General features: G+C 35.4%; 1 protein-coding gene across 4 annotated transcripts in view; it reads right to left on the bottom strand.

Annotated features, from left to right (window-relative positions):
* Positions 1–20,845, bottom strand: part of LRP1B (LDL receptor related protein 1B) — a 1,969,831-nt gene that overhangs the window by 1,427,148 nt on the left and 521,838 nt on the right. The window lies entirely within an intron of this gene.

Here is a 20,845-nt window from a genome sequence, read left to right as displayed (position 1 = left end):
CATATACTTTCCCTTTCAAGGAATAGGCTCTCAGACAGTTGTTCTGTAACTTTGATTATTCCAACAACCTAGCTGATAAAGGCATGACTGGCTGCATTCCTTAAAGATGATCATTTTAATTCCCCTAGACCATGAAACAAACAGATGTGACCTGTGGAAGAATCAATAAAGATTTCCTTTTCCCTCTTTAAGTTCATTCCAGACACATTAGAATCTAGAGGGAAATGATACAGTATACATATATATATTTTTTACTATCATATTACTGTAGTGAGTTAAAAAGAATTCCTACTTTACATCAATAATTACATTGAATATATTTACATATTTGATGGAATTACTTTCTGCTAAAATCACTCTTGATACAATGCTACTATCACAAAATTCAAATATACTAAAAAAATAGAAATATAAAAACTTAGAATCTTTATTGCACTCACAGTTGTTATCTTTCCCTTTCTCCTGCCCCAATATTACCACTTTTTTTTTCTTTTTGACACATTTAAATGAAGACACCCTTTGAGAACCTATTCACTTGAAGTCTTGGTTACACTATTGATTTTTAAAGTGACTTATATCATTCAGGTTAGTTGGACATACTGGGAAAGTTTCCAGACCTTGGCAAAAACCCAAATTGAACTTTCCTCCAAAAAGTCAGGAAGAATTTCATTAACCTTTTAGTAAGAGGAGGTGTATTTCTCATTTGTTCAAGTCTAAGGCCATGTATTCCCAGGGGAACTAAAACAGCCAGACCATAGCACAGTGATCTTTATTTACATCAGGGTTTATATTTGGAAAAACAAAATGTTGGGGTTGTCTTTATAGTCAATAAATGGTTAGTTCCATCCTTTATACTTTTATATACATGTGCAAGCATTTATGTTCATAATAGTCTGTTATAGTCATTAGTGGTCATAATAATGCACTGAGTCAATGCAGTATTTTGAAGTTCTTTCTGAATTGGGAAAAACAGATTAAGTGAAAGGGGGAAAATGAACATTTATGACTCTTAAAATAATTTTAAATATTTTTGATAAGAAAATGAATATAAATAATGGTCCGTTCTGACTATTTCCTACTGTATGAGTGATAAATGATTTGACAAGGCAGAAAATACCAAGGCACTTAACTTAGAATTAAAGGATCAGATGAATTTAGGCAAAATTTTTATCATCAGTGTTATGCAAAGGGTTGTTCCATAAAGTGAATTTTCTAGATATTAATGATCTCATGACATATTTATTCAAATTAGAAGCCAAATTAAACTAATTATAGAACTACTTCAGTTATGTCAAAATTAAGGGTTGTTTGACAATAACTAATATTTCTCAATATTTTCCTAGACTAGGCAAATATTTACCAAATTAAATATTTAGGTTTAGTCAGATCTTTATTCTGGAGGAGGGCAAAAAGTGGAATAGTTACTCTGACAATTTTGTGAGAGGTGTTCCTCTCACAATTTTGAGTTTGTGGGTTTGATGTGAAAATAAAAGAATGAGAAAAATATTCAGGAGAGTGAAAAGGAGAAAAGATGGGGAATAGAGCAATAGAACCAACAAAAATAACTAAAATATTATTCGTCTGTCTTATTTCATATCAAACGATTCAACTAATTATTGGATAATCTCCACTATTTGTTTCTGTTTAGGAAAAAAATTGTAAATTCAAATGTACATTGTATGTTTAAATTTGCTCATCTATGAACATCACAGTAAAGTATCCAGTTTTTAAAATTCCTTTGTAGACCTTAGAATGGTACATTTTTTAAAAAGTTGAATAAAGATACAATGGATTCTTTTTGATTTGTCTGACTTTCATGTCAATTACTCTACTTAACTTCCTTGTTAGAACTTGCACATCAGCAGGTAGTATGGAGTTCTGCAGCATATCTTTCAATATATCTACTTAGAAAGTGCCCTTTGAACTTAAACTTCTTGCTATCACATCAGTAAAGTGATTCCCATTACAAATGGCTGCATTAACTATTCCCAGCCTATGTAAGAATCCATTTTTTATTGACGTCTCATATATCCATACAGTCTCTTCAGAAAATAAACAAGAAGATTTCATTGCTTCTGCAAATAATATTAACCAAATAATGAAAAGGTTTGCTAGTAGCTATCTAATTTTTGTGCTTCTATGGTGACATTGTGAACTTCTGGCGTTCTTTATGTAGCTGTCCTGCTGCTCATTCTAAATTTGTCAGATTATTTGGCACCTGGTCTGACCTTAATGTCTTGAATGAACTGCTGAGCTATGAAGTGTTCTGATTTTTCAATGCTTTGCCAAATTCCTCCCCCCATCCCTGCCACCTTTAAAATAACAAGGTCAATCACACAAAAGAAAGATGGCAGAATTTCAGGTCCAATGATGCTGATTATCAGCATAACACATATGGTTCAGCATGACATAAACTTGACCTTGAAGACTATGGCAAGTCCAGATGGAATTGGCTAAGATTACTCAAAAAAGCAACTGTAAAGGCAAGTGCCCAATTTTCTAAAGATACTTTACCAAACATCTAAGAAAGTACATTTTAAAGTCTGTTTTCAAAGCTACCATCATTTGTTTTTAATTACTTTTCAGGAAAACATTAGTGTTAACTTGCATTGGTCATGTCCAAATAAACAAATTCAGAATTAATGAAGCAAACACATTCTTCAAATAAATTTGTCCTAATAAATTGCATGACTAATTTGAAGTTGTGAAGATGGTAAAAACAACACAGTAGTGGTAGATAATGGCACTCAGAAATATAAAAAAAATCCTTTTTTATTATTTGAATCAAGGAAAATTGCAGAGAAAAAAATGCCCCAAAAGAGGAATTATTTACACACACCTGCATCTCCTCTGATTGTCTAAACATTACCTATGTTTTATTTTTTAAAGATTTTATTTATTTTGAGAGAGAGAGAGAGAGCATGAGTAGAGTGGGGGGGGAAACGCAGACTCCCTACTGAGTAGGGAACCTGATGTGGCACTCAATCCCAGGACCCCAAGATCACAACCTAAGCCGAAGGCAGATGCCCAACTGAGCTACTGAGACACCCCTGCCTATGTTTTATCTTTCCTAATCTTATGGAATTAATCCCATCTCTTCTTATAGTACAGCCTTTTGTAATTTGGTTTTAGGTAAACTGACATTAAAATACCCCCAAGTTTACCTGAAAATACCCTAGTTTTACCTTAGACTTTTCCAACTCAGCATGCAAGGCAAATTATATTACAGTTCTGATTCCCATTTCAATAGGGCTATATAGAGACATGTTATGATGTCTAATGAATACAGAAATACTATCAGGACATAAAATATACACAGAATGTAAGGAATAAAATTTGTAATATATATAGTCTAGAGGAAACGATCCACCTAGTAAGTAAAGCTTCATTTGAGATCCCTTAAAGGCAGCTAGTAGAGTATAAGTTGTGTTTTATTCATTCAAACAAAAATTTTATTGAAGACCATCCATATGCATAATGCCATACATACTCAGTAAATATCATATCATAGCACTTGAATGTAGGAGAAATGTCAGCAATCTGATAAATGTTTGACAGATGGAAAGAGTGATGTCCAGAGAGGTTAAGTAACAAGTAACGCTAAAGTATCAATGGCTAGTTTAATATAATAGGACTAGACTACTGATGTTATGTTCTTTCCACAAAACCATGGTTTGTCTTCATTTGTGTGTAGATAATGTATGCTTTTTAGAAGTATGTAGAAGATTCTTACCTTTGGAATGAAATAGTATTAAAAATACTTTTGGTGAATATCTTTGGGTATGTATGTATGTTTGATTTTATATATATATATATATATATATATACATGCCCGATAATACTATCATACATCTGATTTAAATATAATTACTATTTTCAAAGCCAAAGTTTACTTCGATATTATTTATTCTCCCTATCTCATTTTCAAAGATATAACTCACCAAAGAGGCTTTAAAAAAAAAAAAAAGTGTTTTGCTCCTAGTAGCAATTTTTTTTCTTAGCTCTTTTTAATAGTAATTCAAAGTAAAATGTTGTTTGTTGGCCCTTCCCTTCTCCCTTTTTAAGACACAGAATTCATTCAGCTGATGAGATCTTCAACAGGGCACCAACAAAATGCCAACATGATTCAGCAGTAATTATGTAATTATTCAAACCTGGAATGGTACATTGAATGATGTAATTAATGTTATACTCAATGATAGGATATTTCAATTGCCAGAGATAATGGATTTTTTAAAAAAGTATGTTGGATCATATATCCATCCTAATTAGGGCTAAGGGAAAGTCAAAAGAAAGTCAGATGAAAAACATACTAAGGCTATTATAAAAATATTATCTACTCTGTAATCTTCACCAATCTTTGCAAATACTCTTTGATCACATCTTTTAACCTTTTCCTTGTCACTAAATTTACGTTTCCTCCCCAGGCATAGTATCTGATGTAGTCAGAGCTCGGTAAATGTTTGCTAAGTAAATGAATGAATAAACCTAATAAATGTAGTATTTCTTTTCATACAATATTAGATATCTTGAACTTTGTAATTACTTTTCACATGCCTCATTGCACCTAATAGTATCTGAGCATAAAAAGTACCTGGGATTCTTACTAAAAAAAAACCCAAAAAACAAAAAACAAAAACCAGATTTCTAGAACACACTCTTGAAGAGTTTTGGGAAATTTTAAAAGTATCTCAGGAAAGTTATATGATCAGGGAGATTGGGATAATCTAGACAATTTCCTATTTATGTTGCATGTTTCCAGAACATTAGGAGAACATTTTAAGCTTTATATTATTTATATTTTCAATAGAGAAATTAATCATTTATTCCAACTTTATAGGGAGATTCACATCATAAATATTTATCTAGTTCCTACTTTAGAGTCATAGGCATACATAGGCTTAATGCATCATATTGGCCTTTATGAAACTCACAACACATGAGGGAAATGACATGCAAAAATAAATTATGAGAGCCTAGAAACAGTTTTACATAAATACAGTCAACTGACATTTGGCAAAGGAGCGAAGACAATATAATAAAGCAAAGATAATCTTTTCAAGAACTGACCATTTACATGCAAAGATAATCAATCTAGGTCCAAATTTTACACTCAACATAAAAATTAACTCAAAATGGATCACAGATATAAATGCAAAATGCAAAATTATACAACTCCAAGAAGATAACATAGGAAAAAAATCTAGATGGGCTTGGATATAACAATGATATTTTAGACATAATACCAAAGTTATGATCCATGAGAGAAATAATTGATAAGTTAGGCTTCATTAAAATTTTTAAAATGATATGACAGTTCTGAAAGACAATATGATCTAAGGCACTTGGGTAGCTCAATGGGTTAAGCCTCTGCCTTGGGCTGAGGTCATGGACTCAGGGTCCTGGGATGGAGCCCCACATCGGGCTCTCTGCTCAGCAGGGAACCCACTTCATCCTCTCTCTTTGCCTGCCTCTGCCTACTTGTGATCTCTCTCTGTGTGTCAAATAAATACAACTTAAAAAAAAAATCCTCTAACCATATGGTCCATCAGACACTCCCCTTAGGATTAATCCACATGAACTGAAAGCTTATGCTCACACAAACACCTGCATATGGATGTTTATACAGTTTTATTCATAACTCCCAGAATTTGGAAGCAACCAAAATATCTTTGAGTAAGTAAATGAATAAACTGAAATAGACAATAGATTCTTATTCAGCACTAAAAAGAAATAAACTATCAAGTCATGAAAAGACATAAAAAGGATGTAAGTAAAAAAGTCAATCTGGAGAGGCAAGATGGCGGAGGAGTAGCAGACTAAAATGACATCAGAGCCTCGGAATCCAGTTAGATAGGTATCAAACCATGCCAAACACCTATAAACTCAACAGGAGATAGAAGAGAAGAAGAGCAGCAAATCTAGGAACAGAAAATCAACCATTTTCTCAAAGGTAGGATGTGAAGAGAAGTAAATCCAAAGCAACTGGAGATAGACTGCAGGGGCAGGGGCTGACTGCCGGCAAGCGGTGGAGCAATGGAGCACAAAATCAGAACTTTTAGAAGTCTGCTTCACTAAGGGACATCGTTCTAGAGGCTAAGCAGGGGCAGATCCCTCATGGGGACAGTGTGATGTCAGGTCTCATGGGGTCACAGAAAGACTGGGGGTGTCTGAGTGTGGCAGAGCTGCCAGGTATTGGAACGGGGAAGCCAGCTACAGGACAGAGCTGAAGAGTGAGCTTTCAGATCAGTGTTAAACTTCTCTTCAAGCAGGGACCCCACAAGTGGCAGATCCAGGGAGACTCACATTCCTCCTTCAGGAGGAGCAGTGCAGCAGGAATCTTTGGTTTGGAGACTCCAAACGGGGTCATGCCCCATAGATAGAAATGCTCGGTCACAGGCCAGGTGAGCTAGGAGTGTGGCTGGAGACCAGGGGACAGAAGTGATTGGCTACTTATCTCTGAGAGCACACTGGGGAGTGGTGTCCCGAGCTCTCAGCTCATCTGGGCCAGATATTGGGAGGCCACCATTTTCATTCCCATCCTCCAAAGTGTACAGAAGGCATTCAGGGAACAAAAGCTCTGAGAGCAAACCTGAGTGGATTACTTAGCCCAGTCCCTGGCAAGAGTGGTGCAATTCCACCTCGGGCAAAGCATTTAAGAATCACTGCAACAGGCCCCTCCCCTAGAAGATCAGCAAGAACATCCATCCAAGACCAAACTCATTGATCAAGGAGAACTGTGGAACGCCACAGTTAGGGAAAAGCAATGTATAGAATTCATGGCTTTTCCCCCAAGATCCTTTAGTCTTGAAAAGTTAATTTTCAAAAAATTTATTCTTTTTCCTTATTCAATTTTTTAAACTTTTCTTCTTTCCTCTTTTAATTTTTTAACTAGTTTATCTTAACAATACCTTTATTAAAAAAAATCTTTTTAAACCTTCATTGTTACAGTCATATTTCAACCCTTCATTGTATTTAACTTTATTTTTTGGGTACATATAGGTTTTTTCTTTTCTAAAAAATTTTGGGATACAATTTCTTCTATTAGATAAAAATATACGCTAATATAGCACATGATTTTGTTCTAGTCTCAAGCCTGAGCACATTCCCGCTTCTTTCTGTTTTTCTTTCTTTTTTCAACCAACTTATCAATTCCTTTTTTAGAATTCCATCCCTTCCTCATGTTTACCCTTATTTTTTGTGTGTGTGTGTAAATATATATATATATATATATATATATATATATATATGTATATATTTATTTATTTCTCTTTCTTTAAAATTCTGGAACATAGTTTCTTCTAAGAGACTAAAATTCATCCAAAATCAGGTGGGTGGCTCTATTTATTCACCAGTCCAATATATATATAATACACACACACACACACACACACACACACACATATGTGCATATATATGTATATACATTTCTCCCCCCCCCCCTTCTTCTCTTCCCAGTTTTGGATCTCTTCTGATTTGGCTAGTGAACATTTTTCTGGGGTCTTTGCCACCCTGTTAGTATTTCATTCTCTAGTTCATATATTCTTATCTGGATAAAATGACAAGGCAGAAAAACTCACCACATGAAAAAGAACACACAGATAGTACCAATGACTGGGGACCTAATCAATACGGTCGTTGTTAATATGTCAGAACTAGAGTTCAGAAAGACAATTTTCAAGGTGTTAGCTGAGCTCAAAAAAGGCATTGAAGATGTTAGAGAATTCTTTCTGGAGAAACAAAATCCCTTACTGGAGAAATAAAAGAACAAAAATCTAACCAAGTTGAAATCAAAAAAGCTATCAATGAGGTGCAATAAAAAATGGAGGCTCTTACTGCTAGGATAAATGAGGCAGAAGAGAGAATTAGTGACATAGAAGACCCAATGACAGAGAATAAAGAAGCTGAGCAAAAGAGAAACAAACAACTACTGGACCATGAGGGGATAATTCAAGAGATAAGTGCTACCATAAGATGAAACAATATTAGAATAACTGGGATTCCAGAAGAAGAAGAAAGAGAAAGGGGGGCAGAAGGTATACTGGAGCTAAATATAGTAGAGAACTTCCCTAATATGGCAAATGAAACAAGCATCAAAATCCAGGAGGCACAGAGAACCCCCCCTCAAAACCAATAAAAATAGATCCACACCTTGTCCTCTAATAGTAAAGCATAAAAGTCTCAGGGACAAAGAGAAAATTCTGAAAGCAGTTCAGGACAAGAAGTTTGTAACATATAATGATAAAAATATTAGATTGGCAGCAGACTTATCCACAGAGAACTGGCAGGCCAGAAAGGACTGGCATGATATCTTCAGAGTACTAAATGAGAAAAATATGCAGCCAAGAATATTATATCCAGCTAGGCTATCATTGAAAATAGAAGGAGAGATTAAAAATTCCAGGATAAACAAAAATTAAAAGAATCTGCAAACACCAAACCAACCCTACATTGAAAGGAGTCCTCTAAGCAGAGAGAGCCTAAAAGTAGTAGATCAGAAAGGAACAGAGACAATATACAGTAACAGTCACCTTACAGGCGATACATTGGCACTAAATTCACATATTTCAATAGTTACCCTGAATGTAAATGGGCTAAATGCCCCAATCAAAAGACACAGGGTATCGAAATGGATTAAAAAACAAAAAAACAAACAAAAGAATCCAACAATATGCTGTCTACAAGAAAGTGATTTAAGACCCAAAGACACTTCCATATTTAAAGTAAGGGGGTGGAAAACCCGACTATCAGGCTAATGGACAACAAAAGAAAGCTGACGTGGCAATCCTTATATCAGATAAATTAGATTCTAAGCCAAAAACTAGTAAGAGGTGAGGAGGGACACCATATCATACTGAAAGGCTCTGTCCAACAGGAAGATCTAACAATTTTAAATATCTATGCCCCAACATAGGAGCAGCCAACTATATAAACCAATTAATAACAAAATCAAAGAAACACATCAACAATAATATAATAATAGTAGGGGACCTCAACACCCCCCTCACTGAAATGGACAGATCATCTAAGCAAAAGATCAACAAGGAAATAAAGACTTTAAATGACACACTATATCAAATGCATCACAGATATGTTCAGAACATTCCAGAAGACATGGTATATATATACATACATATATATGTATATATATATACATATAATGTATATATATGTATAATGTGTGTGTGTATATATATATATATATATATATATATATATATATATACATACAATGGAATACAATGCAGCCATCAAAAGAAATGAAATCTTGCCATTCGCAACAACATGGATGGAATGAGAGGGTATTTTGCTGAGTGAAATAAGTCAATCAGAGAAAGATAATTATCACATGATCTCCCTGATATGAGGAATTTGAAAGGCAGAGTGGGCAGTTTGGTGGATAGGGAAGGAAAAAAATGAGACAAAATGGCATTAGGAGGGAGACAAATCAAAAGTGACTCTAAATCTCACAAAACAAACTGAGGGTTGCTGGGGGAGATGGGGTGTGGAAAGGGTGGTTGGGTTATGGACTTTGGGAATGGTATGTGATATGGTGAGTGCTCTGAAGTGTATAAGCCTGACGATTCACAGGCCTGTACCCCCGGGGGCAATTAATACATTGTATGTTAATAAAAATAATTTACGGGGCTCCTGGGTGGCTCAGTTGGTTAAGCAACTGCCTTCCACTCAGGTCATGATCCTGGAGTCTGGGATCGAGTCCCACATGAGGCTCTCTGATCGCCAGAGAGTCTGTTTCTCTCACTGTCCTCTCTCTCTCTCTCTTAAATAAATAAAATCTTTAAAAAATAAAAATAAATAAAAATAAAAATAATTTACAAGACTTATTCTGAAAAGGCTGTATATTGTATTATTTCAACTAAAAACTATGGAGATAATAAAAAGATCAAAGGCTGCCAAAAGTAAGGCGGGGTGGGGGAATGAAAAGCAAGAGCACAGTGGATTTTTAGGGCAGTTAAAGTATTCTGTATGATAATACAATGATGGGCACATGTCATTTTACTTTGTTCATAACCCATACAATAATCTTAAAAGAAAGAAGCAGAGAGAGAAAGAGAGGAAGAAAGAAGGGAGGAAGATGATATATGATACCGAGAATAAACCCTAAAGTAAAATATAGATTTTGGGTCATGATGATGTGTCACAGTAGGTTCATCAATTTTAACAAATGTGCTACACTGTTGGAGAATGTTGATAATGGTGGACACTATGAAATCTGGGATTAGGGAGTACATATGAAATCTCTGTACCTTCCTCTTAATTGTGGTATATACCTAAATCTTTTCTAAAAACTAAGTGTATTTAAAAAATAAATTATAACACAATATGGCAACAATTTTACATTTTTGCAGGTTTAGAGTTCGCCTACATTAGGTTGCTAGGAAAAAAAAAAGTAACAAAGATCTGATGAGGGGATAAGATTCTAGGACTCTAAAACTTACAGACTTACTTAAAAATCTTCATCTAGACTCCTCTAGGTGTCTGAGTCAATCCATCACAAGCAAATGTCATTTTTCTAACATTTCTTTTTGTGATTTTGGTAAGAACGGATGATGAAAACTAAATTATAAATACGACTTAATTTTCTACTTGATTTGATGGATCAATGGAGATAAACATTATATTGAATTCAGAAAGGAGGCAGGTCTTCAAAAAATCATTAGCTTAGTATATCTTTGTGGGCTTAGTATTCTTCTTCTTGCTAACTACAGAAGTCAACTTCATTTCCTTAACATTCAGTATGAAATGATTAGAATTTAAGAAAACAAATTTCTTGGTAGGAGCGCTGATGCTTTTAACAGAACTCTCCTACTGAGCGACCCATCTGAATTTAAGAAGCTGGCTTTTAAGGACAATAAACATGTGAACAGAGTAAGACAAGTATCTCTCAGTCCTCAAGCAAGATTGCATGCCATGGGGGCAGTGAGGCAGAAGCTATAAAAATTGTCTATTATGAACAAATATTTTATGAGAATGTCAGACTATCTCATTTAATTTGCCAACCAATCATTAAGATAAGTGTTACTGTCATTTACAGATGAGAAACATGATGTCCAAAGGTCACATACTCCATCAGAGACTTGGATCTGTAGGTGAAATCTAAATTTTTTCAAACTTATTATGACTAATGACTTTGAAAATTCTTTGGAAAACCAAGATTCATAGTTTCCTAATATATTACATGGACAATGATATTTTACCCTCCATTTATTCTAGGCATTTCCAGTGAGGGAGGAGGTAGTATGAGAGAGGTGGTAAGAAGCTACCAAAACTAAATGCTGTGAGCTACCTGAAATTCTCCTACCATATCCACATCTCCCACTTTAGAATTAATTTCTCATAGTTTTCTCTGATCCCCAAAACTAGATTAGGTTGCCTGCACTCCTTTGTAATACTTTAAGTTAGCTCTTTGTTAGCTGCACTTTCTAAGCAGTAAACTCTCAAGGCAAGGGATCATGTCTGCTCCACAAAGGCACAAATCCACCACCATGACTTTATTCTCAGTGCCTGGAATGTTTTCTAAATATATAGTTAAAATAATAAGAAAAATTTGAAATCATGTAAGTAGTGTTGCTTCCAGTCTAAGTATCTGTTCTGAGCAAGATACTTGTCCTGCCTCCTCCTTTCCACCTTCTGCTTGATATTTTTATCATTTAACTTGAAGCGTAACTTGGGTTTGTTTAACCAACCGTTTCGGTAATTGGACTTCAAACCGAGAGAACTGAATCTAAGGTTAATATATCAAACCAAGGCTATGGCCAAATTCTCTGTCTTCCTATAGGCAATCCATATTCTTCATGTGACCCTTGCAGAGACTGGATTCTCAACCAGCTATGTGATTAAATCCTCTGTTCCCACCAAGAGGGAAGTCACTAACAAGCTAAGGAAAAAACGCCACGAGAGAAGAGCAATCCTACCCCATGTCAAGGCATTCATAAGAAGGATCAATACAATCTTCAAAAGCACCCACAAAAAAACAAAAATAATATTCTAACCTCATCCAAGCTCTCTTGCACCCTATGGCTAACAAAAGGCAATATTCTAACACCCACAGCAGTAGCTTAACGTTCCCTGCTGCTTTGGAAAGTGTTATATTGGACAAATGGGCCACATTGTGGCTATCGGATTAAGAAGCATCTGCAGAATCTCAAACCATCACATGCAGGAAACTACAGGTGTTGAGCACAGAACAGAGAGCGCCAACTGTATTGATTTCCACAGTGCTCGAGGCAAAGGTGAAAAGAATGAGACTGTTAGAAAAAATACTAAGTCCCTAGCATAAAGGAACAGAAAATCTCTTAAGCAAACCTGCAGAAATAAAATCAAACTTCCAAACAAAAGTCCTCATAGTGGATTCTGTAACAGACTTTAACTGTCATATTCAGAACTTCCTTGCATCTTAAACTATGGGTTCCCACTTAAATTCCAACTTAGTATTTTATGGAGTTTTGATTGTGTTTTCATTTTAAAATTTTTATTTATTTATTTGAGAGAGAAAGCAGGAATGGGGGAGGTGCCAAGGGTGAGGGAGAAAGACAAGCAGACTCCTCTCTGAATGGAAAGCCCTGCCCAGAGCTTGATTCCAGGACCCTGAGATCATGACTTGAGTCAGTCAGATGTTTAACTGACTGACCCACCCAGGCCCCCACTCATTTTAATTTAGGAAAGATTTCTCCCAGCCCTTACCCCAGGCTAATCAAATAGAAGATAATCTGAAAGCTACAGCAAAACATGCTGTCAAGACAAAAGTAGAGAAAAAAAAATCACTAATTAGTAACTACAATGACAAAACATGCACAAGGGCTGTTGAAATCACTGTCTCCAGTCATGTTTTGAATTACCAGTCATCATTTCCCTTACTATGCAGTTTACTATCAAACATGCATATTATATTACCTTTTTGAAGTGCTCTCCAATCTCTTTTAACTTGCTCTACTTATGTCGTACTTTCCTGCATCTCTATGATTTATTTTTTAAGATTCATATTACAGTACTCTACTTTTCTTAGATGGTCACTAATAGGTTGTGATCACCCCCTATCTTATGACTTTTTTTTTTAATGTCAAACACCAAATTTTAAGTACATTTTAGTAAACTGTGGAAATATTTGAGAAAATTTGTTTGTTAAAGAAAAAAAATCATTACCTAGTATATATAAAATGAATAAAGACTCAACACTTAAAGCAATGATTAGCAAGTGAATATTTCCAATTCTTCACCACTCAATTCAGACATCTGGCTTGTGTCATTATTTTCTTTAGTTTCTGTTACTCTTTACCATCAATGTATTTCTTGTGGATGGTTCTCCCTCTGTGACTACCCCATTTTAATCTGTCAGTATAACCCTACCTAACTAAGCCTAGTCCATTATTATTATTTCTATGTCTTAAATACTTCCCGAAGAGATTCAGACTGATGATAATTGTCAGTGCCATACTATTCAATCTTTACACAAAATACAGATTTAATTTGAAGTTATTCCCCAAGTCTGGTTTAAAACAAACATTTTCAAACTACAATTAAGCTACTTGAGAATAGCAGGGAGGGAGGGCTTTAATATTATTTATTTTGATATAACACCAAAGAGAATTGGGGATTTAATGCAGGATGCAGACTAAATGGAGCTAGAGATATAATGGTCAACCATGAAATAAAAATTGATCAGTGTTGCTCAAAGTTGGTCTAGTTCTGTGTCAGTTAGTCTCAATGGAAGTATTTAAGGAGAGTGTACCATGAGAATGTATTGTGTTAAGTGCTGCAGGAGTTCAACAAAAGCATAAAGCCTTTCTTTTGGATAGCATCGTCCTTTTCCATAGCATCATAAAAGAAAACAACAGCCTAAAACTATTAGCTTCTAAATATGTTCTGGATTTAATAAGGATCAAATCTGTTTATGTTTTTGACATTTTCTCCACTACTAAATTGACGTCCTCCAAATTAAGAATTTTCCACCTGAACAGTATTTTGGATATTCTGCTGTACCCTTTCATTTATATATTGCTTTTGTCATCCCTGAAAATAAGGTGATAATTAGCTTCTTGTAATTTCTTGTAAACACAGGAAACAATGTAATACATAATAACTCAAAGGAGAAAGCTTTGCAAAACTGTGGGGATGCTAGTACTCTGAGTTGGCCTGTTCTCGCTCTAACAATTGTAATTGTGTATTCCATTCACAGCCATATCATCAAAATGACAGAGGTGAATATTCTGGTTATAAGAAAAGAACTATAAACATGTATATGGATATGGAATTAATAGACCCACAGAGGTCAACACACCCTTGAGACAGAGATATTACTTCCAAATCATTATTACGGCAGACTTGCTTGGGGATAGATGGTTAGGTATCTAGAATCCAGCATATAAAGTTAGCCTCAAATATTAAATATGAAGTATTTTCTGGGTCTTTCTTTTCCCGGGAAGTGATTTCCTTTGAATTCACCAATATAATTCTGGAAATAATTAATGCAATAGTCTTGCTATACTTTTTTTTTTATTGTAGTAGAATATACTAACATAAAATTTATCATTTTAACCACTTTTAAATGTACAATTCAGTAGCATTAAGTACATTTGCAATGCTGTGTATCACTATCCATTTTCAGAACCTTTTTATCATCCCAAACAGAAACATTGTCCTCATTAAATATATATTTATTTTATCAATATTCTCATGCACAGTCAACTACATTGAAAGACTGCCGAAGTTCTGAAGGTAAACTATAAAAAATAAGCAATCTAAAGAAAATTAACCACATGTGCTAAAATTCTTGGGTTAACATACCAGAAAGTAACATAGAATTCATATTATATACTGTTCCATTTAAACATTTGTGTCCAAAGAAAGGAAAAGTATGCCAATCATTTATTACCCTTGATCACAATTCCAAAGAGATTAACGACAGAACTTTAGTTGAAATAATTAAACATGAGTAACTGTTTCCCTTATACTTTTTCCCCACACACATTCTCAAGATAAAGTATTTAGAAAACAAACAAGCCCACTGGGAAAATGAGCTCTGAGAGTAACTGAAGTACACTAGCAGTGCCCATTCTGATATAATGTGCTCATATAAATTCTATCAAAAAAAGGTACATCTAAAAACATATTGTTCTCTTTCCAACAAAACAATGCTATAATTGTAGAGTTATATTCCTGAGCAGGACTCTGCATGGAATAAATCACAGATATGACCAACAAGATGTCATAAAAGCAAAGCTATAAAAACTATAAACCTTTGTAATCATTTGAAATAGTAAAATTACACTCCTTTATAGAATTTAACAGCTAGAAGGGATTTTAGAATATTGCCAAGTTCAGGTCCCCTTTTTTATGGATGGAAAAAACTAGGTCTAGAAAAAATGAGTGACATTCCTTTAATTTACCAAAGTAGCTCATAGGACTATGCACTACAAACTGAAGATTTCTTCATTTTAACCAATTGTTCCTCTTACATATCTCAATGCTTCACTTATAATATTTTAGTAATTATGATTGTACATCAATTATATACCATAAATATTGAATGGGATATATATGCAATATATAAAAATGTAGCTTTAATATATAAAAGTTGCATACAACTAATAGTCTCGCTAAATTTGTATTACATTAATAAATTATTTAATCTTTCTTGATTTTTTAAAAGATTTTATTTATTTATTTGACAAAGAGAGAGAGATCATAAGCAGGCAGAGAGGCAGGCAGAGAGATAGGAGGAAGCAGGCTCCCTGCTGAACTGAGAGCCTGACACGGGCTCCATCCCAAGACCCTGAGATCATGACCTGAGCCGAAGGCAGAGGTTTAACCCACTGAGCCACCCAGGTGCCCCTAATCTTTTTTGAATTTTGACAGACTCTTGGTGGTGTAACTGGAATGGCCCATTTCAACTCAGGGTAACCCAGGAAAGTTGGACTAGATCATTGATTTTTCCTGTCAATAAGATTTAGAATGTAGAGACATTCTAAAATATTTATCATTCATTAATTTATTTACTGTTATCATAAAATCACCATTTTTTATCATGTCCAGTTAGCCTCTATATAGTACATTAGTTTTTGATGTAACGTTCAATGATTCATTAGTTATGTATAACACCCAGTGCTCATCACAGCAGGTGTTCTCCTTAATACCCATCACCCTGTTACCCCCTTCCTCCAATCTCCTCCCTTCTGAAAACCTCAGTTTGTTTCCTGGGGTCCATAGTCTCTCATGGTTCATTTCCCTCTCTGATTTCCTCTCCCTTCAGATTTGCCTCACTTCTTCTATGGTCCCCTGTGCTATTTCTTATGTTCCACATATGAGTGAAACTGTATGATAATTGTCTTTCTCTGCTTGACTTACTTCACTTAGCGTAATCCCCCAGTTCTCATCCATTTTGATGTAAATGTCAAGTATTCATCCTTCCTGATGGCTGAGTAATACTCCATTGTTTATGGACCACATCTTTATTCATTCACCTGTTGAGGGGGAATCTCAGCTCCTTTCACAGTTTGGTTATTGTGGACATTGCTGCTATGAACACTGGGGTGCATGTGTCCCTTCTTTTTACGGCATCTGTATCATTGGGGTAAATACCTAGTAGTGCCATTGCTGGGTCATAGAGTAGCTCTATTCTTAGCATCTCGAGGAACCTCCATACTGTTTTCCAGAGTGGCTATACCAGCTTGCATTCCCACCATCAGTGTAAGAGGGTTCCCCTTTCTCCACATCCTCGCCAAAATTTGTTGTTTCCTGTTTTGTTAATTTTTTCCATTCTAAGGTGTCTAAGGTGGTGGTAGGTATCTCATTGTGGTTTTTATTTGTATTTCCCTGATGGCTGGTGATGTGGAGCATTTTTTCATGTGTATGTTAGCCATTTGTATGTCTTCTTTTGAGAAATATCTGTTCATTTCTTCTTCCCATTTTTTGGCTGGGTTGATTTTTGAGTGTTGAGTTTGAGAAGTTCTTTACAGATCTTGGATATCAGCCCTTTATCTGTAATGTCATTTGCAAATATCTTCTTCCATTCTCTTAGCTTTCCATATCTCCTCCATGCCTCTTAGTTTTGTTGACTGTTTTCTTTGCTGTACTGAAGCTTTTTATCTTGATGAAGTCCCAAAAGTTCATTTTTGCTTTTGTTTGTTTCCCTTGCCTTTGGAGTCTTGAAAGGAGTTGCTGTAGTTGATGCCAAAGAGGTTACCGCCTATGTTCTCCTCTAGGATTCTGATGGATTCCTGTCTCACTTTGAAGCCTTTTATCCATTTTTAGTTTATCTTTGTGTATGGTGTAAGGAAATGGTCCAGATTCATTCTTCTACATGTAGCTATCCAATTCCCCCAGCACCACTTATTGAAGAGACTGTCTTTTATCCATTGGATATATTTTCCTGATTTGTCAAAGATTGTTGACCATAGAGTTGAGGGTCCATTACTTGAGTCTCTATTCTTTTCTATTCTTTCTTAAAAATTTTATTTATTTATTTGACAAAGAGAGAGAAAGGAAGGGCACAAGCAGGGGGAACAGCAGGCAGAGGGAGAGGGAGAAGCAGACTTCCTACTGAGCAGGGAGCCTGATGTGGGACTCAATCCGAGGACTGTGGGACCACAACCCAAGCCAAAGCCAGATGCTTAACCAACTGAGCCACCTGGGTGATCTGGAGTCTCTGTTCTGTTCCTCTCATCTATGTGTCTGTTTTTGTGCCAATACCATGCTGTCTTAATGATCCCAGCTTTGTAATATAGCTCGAAGTCAGGCAACATAATGTCCTCAGCTTTGCTTTGCTTTTTCATCATTTCCTTGGTGATTCAGGGTCTTTTCTGGTTCCACACAAATTTTAAGATTGTTTGTTCTGGCTTTTTGAAAAATGCCAATGGTATTTTAATAAGATTGGCATTGGAAGTGTAAATTGGGCAGGAAAGTTATTTTAACAATGTTTATTCTTCCAATCCATGAGCATGGAATGTTTTTCCATCTTTTGGTATCTTTCTCAATTTCTTTAATAAGTGTTCTGTACTTTCTAGAGTATAGATCTTTACCTCTTTAGTTAGGTTTATTCCTATATGTATTTTATGGTTTTTGTTGCTATTGTGAGTGGAATCGATTCCTTAATTTCTTTTTCTACAGTTTTGTTGTTAGCATATAGATAAGCAGCTGATTTCTGTGCATTGATTTTGTATCCTGCCACATTGCTGAATTACTGTATGAGTTCTAGTAATTTTGGGGTGGAGTCTTTTGGGTTTTCCACATAAAGTATCATGTCGTCCGTAAAGAGGGAGAGTGGGACTTCTTCTTTGCCAATTTAGATTCCTTTTATTTCTTATTGTTGTCTAGTTGCTGAGGCTAGGACTCACTAGCACTATGTTGAACAACAGGGGTAAGAGTGGACATCCCTGTCATGTTCTTGATCTTAAGGGGAAGGTTCTCAGCTTTCCCCATTGATAATGATATTTGCTGTGGGCTTTTCATAGATAGTTTTTATGATATCAAGGAATGTTCCCTCTATCTCTGTTCTCTGAAGAGTTTTAATAAGGAACGGATGTTGTATTTTGTCAAATGCTTTTTCTGTATCAGTTGAGAGGATGATATGGTTCTTATTGTTTCTTTTATTGATGTGCTCTATCATGTTGATTGATTTGTGAATGTTGGATCACCCTTGGATCCCAGGTTGTGTCAACCAGGAAATTGAAGAAGAGCTTAAACAATTCATGAAAACCTATAAGAACAAAAACACATTCGTCTAAAACCTATGGGATACTGCAAAAGTGGTCCTAAGAGGGAAATACATAGCCATCCAAGCCTATCTCAAGAAATTAGAAAAATCTCAAATGCACAAGCTAACCCTACACCTGAAGAAGCTGGAGAAAGAACAGCAAATAAAACCTAAACTATGCAGGAGAAGAGAAATAATAAAGATTAGAGCAGAGATCAATGAAAGAGGAACTAGAAAAACAACAGAACAGATCAATAAAACTATAACCTGGTTCTTTGAAAGACTCAATAACAAACTAATCCAAAAGAAAAAAAGAAAGGACCCAAATTAATAAAATCATGAATGAAAGGGGAGAGATCACGACTACTACCAAGGAAATAGAAACAATTATTAGAAATTATTATCAGTAACTATATGCCAAAAAATTAAGTAATCTGGAAGAAATGGATGCCTTCCTGGAAACTTACAAACTACCAAGACTGAAACAGGAAGAAATAGACAATCTGAATAGACCAATAACCAGTAATGAAATTGAAGTTATAATCAAAAACGTCCCCAAAAGCAGAACTCCGGGGACAGATGCCTTCCCAGGGGAACTCCACCAAACATTTAAAAAGAAACAATACCTATTTTACTGAAGCTGTTCCAAAAAATAAAACAGAAGGAACACTTCCAGACTCTTCCTATGAGGCCAGCACTACATTGATCCCAAAACCAGGCAAAGACCCCATCAAAAAGAATTATAGGTCAATATCCCTGATGAACATTGATGCCAAAATACCCAACAAGATCCTAGTTAATAGGTCCAATAGTACATTAAAAGGATTATTCACCATGACCAAAATTACCAATTTAACGACTGAGCCACACAGGCACCCCATCGAAATGACCATTCTAGTGTCCTGATATTTGTGAATATCTCTAAGGATTTTAATCAAGAGGAATCAGCTTGAACTTCGTAGCAGAAGATATATTTAGCTCTCTCTAGCCAAAACCACATACACATACTCTCAAGGAGGCTCTGAGAGAAACATTTACTTGCATCCATCTCCCAATCTCCTTCCCTTCCTAGAAAAAGAAATTAAAAATTGCTGCTTTAGGATTGTATGTACGAGAGGGGTAAAAAAGAGTTTCTCTGATGACCTGCATAATACTGATTAAAAGTGGTTTAAAGGGGCACCTGGGTGGCTCAGTGGGTTAAGCCTCTGCCTTTAGCTCAGGCCGTGATCCCAGGGTTCTGGGATCAAGCCCCACATGGGGCTCTCTGCTCAGCGGGGAGCCTGTTTCCCTCTCACTCTCTCTGCCTGCCTCTTTGCCTACTTGTGATCTCTGTCTGTCAAATAAATACATAAAATCTTTTTAAAAAATGGCTTAAGGTCTTCTAAAACACAATTTAGAGAAAGTCATAGTCTTCCAAATCATAAACCATGTCTCCCAACTAGAGATGCAACACACTGGGTGTTACCTTAGAATCTGCCAAATAAGTGAATAAAGGTTTTCAGAAGTGAAGTATATGTTAGCTGGAAGTAAGAGAAATGGTAAACTACAAAAAAAAAAAAAAAAAAAAAAAAAAAAAAGCTGCTACTATATTTGCTTGAATTTGGAATACAACACTTTTTCCTGAGGAAACCAGGGCTCTATCCATTATCCATGTAACAAAGCTGACATCTATATGCAAAACCTGCATAACTTCATGTGCTTATAGATATGTATGGGGTTTATTAAGTAAAGGATGAATTAAAATTTAAAAGAAAAAACTATGCAAGAAGAGTGATTTGAGAAATAGAACGTGTCCAACTGTTTTAGTTGGCTTTTGCATGCTACTTATAGAATAACATTTAGGACATGACTTTCCTGAGAGAAGCCTTTAAAGTATTTTTGGTTAACCCACCTTTCCATGCATATTATCATGGAAATAGCTAAACTAACGAGGGAAGATAAACACATTATTTGATGAGTGAATGTGCAAAATAATGAATTATATATGAAGAAACTGAACACACCAAAATGAAATCATATTTCTGGGTATATGGGTCCCTTTCATCCTCTAGACTTGCACGCTCAGGACTGATAACTCACCTGATAACACAGAGATGCATTGAGCCAGCAGCATTTTACTGCTGACCCTTGTCT

Source organism: Mustela erminea, chromosome 8, assembly GCF_009829155.1.
Source record: "Mustela erminea isolate mMusErm1 chromosome 8, mMusErm1.Pri, whole genome shotgun sequence".
NCBI classification, from domain to species: domain Eukaryota; kingdom Metazoa; phylum Chordata; class Mammalia; order Carnivora; family Mustelidae; genus Mustela; species Mustela erminea.
Note: the sequence above shows the minus strand (reverse complement) of the source record. Positions and strands in the feature narration are given on the sequence as shown.